The sequence below is a fragment of the Haliotis rufescens genome, unplaced genomic scaffold (genome assembly GCF_023055435.1).
Source record: "Haliotis rufescens isolate VD_foot unplaced genomic scaffold, xgHalRufe1.0.p SCAF_15, whole genome shotgun sequence".
Lineage (NCBI taxonomy): Eukaryota > Metazoa > Mollusca > Gastropoda > Lepetellida > Haliotidae > Haliotis > Haliotis rufescens.
In genome coordinates this window covers 12,556,424-12,562,423 of record NW_025963835.1, presented here as the reverse complement: position 1 = coordinate 12,562,423, position 6,000 = coordinate 12,556,424, and the positions used below count along the sequence as shown (strand labels likewise).

The following is a 6,000-nucleotide window of genomic DNA, read 5'->3' as shown; positions in this document are numbered from 1 at the left end:
CCCTCATCTATCCGACTCACATATTCCGCCGTCATGCAGCCTTCTGAGGAGGGTGCAGTCTGGCAGAGGCAAAAGCGGCGATGTAATGACGGTTAATGTAATTTTGGCCATGGCAATGTGTAAATCTGGTATGAGAGGCTACTTCCCACACAAACAAAATATTCTTAAGACTGAGAAATTTAGGCCCACCGCCAAAAGAATCGGGAACTTTAGAAACATCTAGAAAAGTATCTACGTTAAGAAATGATGTTTCCAATGTGTACCACTTAAGGACAAACCTAACATTCAGTTAAGTGTTACCACAGCGTGTCTTTATTCTCATCACAATATGCTGAACGTAACTTTATACGCTAATTCTGCACGAGACAAATGGTGCATCTCGAGTCATGGATCTATGACGTCACATGTGATGCGTTCATGAGCGCCGGTTCACACACCACAACATACGTATCTTGTTTGTTTGTGCATCGAACCAATCTTAAATCTCTTACATATGAGACACTCTTCATATATTAACCGACATGTATGGTATTCGTGTTTCTCTTGTCGGTGAGTCTATTTTCTCAAAGAAACATGGCAAAGTCTTTAACGGTAAGTAGTTCTGTTAATGCAAACATTATATTACTCAAATGCTTGAATAGATTTAAATCTAAAAGCTGTCTTTCCTTTTATGACAGCTCATATGAATAATCCCTGCTGTTTGTTGTTGGAAGAATAGATTATTGGTTATACCCAAGGTTGTAACACTGACAAAACTTCACGACAATTCTTGCCGTAAAAGGCGACTATGCTTGTCGTAAAAGGCGACTAACGGGATCGGGTGGTCAGGCTCGCTGACTTGGTTGATGCATCTCATCGTATCCCAATTGCGTGGATCGATACTCATGATGTCAGTCACTGGATTGTCTGGTCCAGACTCGATTATTTATTTAATATTGCTGCGTGCAGCGTTAAACAACAAACAAACAAACAAACAAACAAACAAACGCGACAATTCTACCGGAACTAGCTATACTACTAGTTATCCTCTCGACATAAAGCAGTAAAGACATATGGCATGTCACAGTGTTCCTAGGGGAGCATAGCATATTAGACATATCAATGTATTACATCAAGCTGAACATTTGAGTCTCACGACAAACGTTACTGGTTGCCACGGTGGGAGATCTTGGTGGTTAAAGTGGCCGCTCGTCATGCTCAAGATATCGGTTTTCCCTCTTCCCCTTTCTTAATAATGTGGGAAAATGTTGCTTCAAGTGTGGTTTGGGGGCTTACTCTGCCCCGGACTCTCCAAGGGGGGCAATATGTATAGAGGAGCAGAATAAATGCGACAATTTTCAATTATTTCAATTTAATCAATAAAATTAATTTTGTTCTCAGGTTCTGGACCAACTTGTATAAGACGATTGTATTACAAGATATTACAGTCAATAGTCGGTAACTGCTTGAGCTGATTCTGCCCTGACACGGTTGGATACGCCGCTCCATGCTATCTGTAAAATTGTCTAAGTAAGACTCGTTCCATGTCTGATGGATAACATCAGATACTAGGATTCCTAGGTTCCACGGACGTCAAGTGAAACCTATCCCAACGCGTACGGGAACCCTACCGTTGAGTCTACGGTCTGTGAGAAATATTACCGAGCAGTCTCCGGTTATAGCACTCGGTTTCCCTCTCGCCGGAACCAGGCCAGATTCGTTAGTTAAAGGGGCACTAATCTATGGCTTCTTCCCGGTTGTCTTACACTGCCCGCTAGGGCTCACTAGCGGTCGTTAGTCGATTTGCTCGCTAACGCAACTTAAGGATGTAAGGACAGCGTTAATAAATTTTGAGGCAAAATCTAGATTGGTTACCTGTGATCTATGAAGATTTCGATAGTATTACTACAAAGGGCGCATGTTAATTAATTTCTTTAAGCTAATCAAACAGACAATAGAATGGTGGAAGCTTATCAGATGTCGTTGTTTGTATCCCTGCAGTGAAAGCATTTTCGGATTTCGGATTGCATGGATGATACGATTACTACTCCCTTGTCGTCCATGTTTCCTGGAATAACCCTACACCTGTGTATTTGTCGTCATGCACTTGTTGCTGACTTGATGCTTCGTTAGTGGAAGCACTTCTCCGATTATTTGACAAAGGCTCCCATTGGCAGTTCTTGTGTCTGGGTAATTATTCAATCCAACTCCAGGTTTGAAATGGGCGAAATGTATGTAAGGTAATATGCACGTGAGAACGCAGCAAGAGAGGAACGATCAGTCGTTTTACTGAAAATACGGTCATTGATTAATCACTGTTATCTTGCACAGTAGATTTGTCAAAAATATTCATGTATTAATTACACACTATTAAGACGTCAAAAATGGCTTAAAACATCACAATAGACATTTGGTTGTATTGCGACGTATTAAAGCAACATTTCCATTGTCCTTATTATATCGTCTTCATTGGTCTTCACCTTGATAAAAAGTTCGTGAGACTGCGACATATACAAAATCATAAACATGTGAAAACTCGTCTGTGACTTCTAAGGCCTACATTATAGATAAAGATAACGCAAGAAAAACCAGGGATTGTTGATCACGAGCCACGCTGTATAAAAGCGACCCTGGGGATACCTGGGTATTCATTCATCCACCATGAAGGCTGCGTGTCTAATTCTCCTCGTCTCTGTCCTGCTCATCGGAGCAGCGTTTGTCGGTGAGTTAATACATGTCTATTTGGATTGACGCTTCCAAGCCTCCACTGCACTACATTGAATAACTCATAATATATAGTAACAAGCTTAAGCATTCAGGGTCATCTACCGACGATTGAAAATTACGAACTTTCTAGATGTTTTCAGTTACCAGCAACACCTAACGGACAATTCCGGGACTTTGGCGTTACTCGTGAGAATGAATGAATTAATATTGCTGAATTAGCAATTTTGCCCCCGTGGGGTCACTTCTTGTATGATCTTAACCAGACAGACTCACGTGGGACTGTGTGCTAGTTTCTGGAATGTACCTGAACAAAAACCCTCTTCACGCATAGTGGTGATTGTAAGTGTAAAATGATCCCTGTGATCTTGTGGGATGACCAAGTCAAAGCTAGCACATGGACAAAAATATGGTCATAGATTTAGATAAAAGACCCATTTTCTGACCACTCAGGGAGAATATGGGTAATTGGTCAAGGACAAATTTAAAAAACTCTTTGAAGGGATTATATGCAGCAGTGCCGTAGCCAGCCGACCCCGACCCTTCTTCTCCCCCCCCCCCCCCCCCTACCCCGTCATATCATGCTTTATTATGCCGCAAAGTGAGATTGACCAATCACTGAGCAGAAATACTAACCCCACATGAGCCCTATTCCGTCAGTTAAAATCCAAGATGGCTGATACTGACCTAATATAAGACTGTATACCGTCAGTAACAGCCATCTTGGATTTTTCAACACCCACCTCACATATTTCACATGGAAATTCTGGTACAGAAATTCGTTATTCGACACTGTTTTGTGTTTTAATATCATTAATTTTGATGTGCAAGGACGATCATGTTTTTTGGATCACGTTCGTGACTTTAATAAGATTATATAAAGTTAAAATTATCAACAAGGTTGATGAGTAGTCTCCCTTTGTCCCTAAACGTCACAGGTTCAAGTGTTAAGTTTTGAGGTTTAAGTTTTGACATGACATGTGCGACAAAGATTCCAAATAGTGTAAACTTTTCGGCATAATAAATTCGTTATGTCGTCTTTATTTGCCGTATATGGTGTCATATTAGGTTAGCAGAAAAGGTTTGGTCGAGGTTGACGCAGTTACCTATACGGTGTCATATTAGGCTAGCAGAATCACGCCGAGACCAATATATTTCTGCTAACCTAATATGACACCGTAATACGGCAACTAAAGACACCATAACTAATACTCTACTTCCACTTTTCCATTCATCTAATTTTCTGCATTAAAACTGATGCCCTCTTTATTGATAAACCTCCATTGAATGCTAAACTCAGGGGACCTAACATTCACACATTCATGCCATCATACTTGAATTTTGACTTCACCTTGGTAACTTTTCGTGTGATATTCCATGAATTAATATATCATGCTTACTACTTTCACTTTTCCGTTGATCTAATTTTCTCCGTTTAAGCTGATGCTCAGTGTAACGGCATTTGTCACAACGACCATGATTGCTCACACTGCCACGACCATTGCCACAACGGACATCATTGTGTCAGACGCCCTGATGAGGTCGCTGGCACTTGTTCATGTCATCATTAGTAAGTACTGCCAGTGAATAAATGCGTATCTGATTTGGCTGCATTGAAGTCGTTCTGTTATGCACGTTGAGGCCATTTACCTCTTTGGTGATACCCACAAGTTTGAGCATGGGGCTGAAGGACCAAGTATAAATAGCGCAAACCCGGTACTCGAACCGAAGACATGCTGCCTTGACACAGCATGGAGATACAACTGGGGTTTCACCCGAGAGATGTTTCACACATTTCCAACTAAAGCGCATAAATAAAGTCTTCATCTGTAAAACAATAAATGTTCAGTTGAAGAAGGGATAAAATTTGTTACTTATTGCACGTAGCTGAAAAAATGAATTCTACATGCATTCCTCCAAGCTGTATTTACCTAAGTATTTATAAAACAGTTCTGTATTCATGTATATGTTTGTTTCAGGTGCTGCATCTTGGGAAGAGGTGCTGAATAAACGGCTACCTTGTACTAAGTGTAAATAAATGATACCAATGAGAATTGTGTTCTGTGTATGGTGATTGCTAAACCGGTATAGTTTTAGTTTGGCCTCTATGGGCAGGTGTGACTATGTGGAATAAGTTCTTCGACTGCTTTTAGAAATAACACCGTGACTGTACTGACGAGGGTGCCAGGTCAGAGCAGTAGTGTGGAGACAGTGTGTTCCGGCCATCTGAGGTGCTGCAGTTCAAAGCACAAAACCTCTAGTGGTAGTGAGTCAATCGACCACTCGCTAGGCTCTGGCCTCTCTATAACACGTGCAGACATCGGGTATTACAACACTGGTACAAAAATCTATATAACAAATTCATGGCACTTAAGGCGGCTGGACCACCGGTGCTGCACACTAAGAAAACCTTGTCTTGGCTTTATTAGTTAGACAAGTGTATATCGAATTATCTGCTCGAGAACAAATTCCCTGACTTGTTTTGAGTGTCTTGCAAACAGTTTCTGTTGGTCACAAATAATGCTAGAGTAGACCAGTAAAAGATAATTCATCTAATACAGATAGATTTAAAATGTCAACGCCAGGCAAAAATTGATCACGATCATCTGCCGAAACAGATTTCATTGGGCGGAAAAAACAAAGTGATGAGTAACTGAAAATCAGTGATGACACTGGGTCTTTGCAAAAAGCATGTACTGTTCTACTGGAAGCACCCGACACTCACCAAATCTGTTTCTGAATCAGTATCAAATAGTAATGATACAAGGTGTTTACTAAAAGGTGAACGTATCCTGCCCCACATGTGGCACTCGTCCCAAGCACAAGTAAAGGGAATTCAACAGTTCACCAAGTCTTTACCTGAAATGAAGCGCGGGTACATATGTTGCAAGTCAAAATTGCATCGGACATTTGGTCACAGATGCGTCAAATTTGGAAATGTCCACCACATGTCTCCATAAACGAATTGAAAGCTTTACTAAGGCCTTGAATGATTTAACCCTGATCAAACAACGTTTGAGCAAGAGTCGTATGATGCTCTTTAGAATATTCGTATATTGTACCTCAAAACTTCTGACATATAGACACCGCAGGAACTGTAACCAAACATCCTTGACATAGATTAACGTTGCAACTCTGAAGCTACTTGTGCAGGTTTGGTTTGGTTTGTGTGTTTGTTTGTTGTTTAACGCAGTTAACGCAGTTTACCCAGACAATCTAGTAACTGACATCATGACCAACAATCCACGCAATTGGGATACAATCAAGTCAGCGAGTCTGACCACCCGATCCCGGTCG

At 41.0% G+C, this 6,000-nt stretch overlaps 1 long non-coding RNA gene across 1 annotated transcript; it reads left to right on the top strand.

Moving 5' to 3' along the window:
• Positions 1–2,551: 2,551 nt before the first annotated feature.
• On the top strand, positions 2,552–4,757 carry LOC124111315. Its single transcript, XR_007220977.1, has 3 exons — positions 2,552–2,701; positions 4,144–4,273; positions 4,683–4,757. It is a non-coding gene; the product is annotated as an uncharacterized LOC124111315 (long non-coding RNA).
• Positions 4,758–6,000: the final 1,243 nt, after the last annotated feature.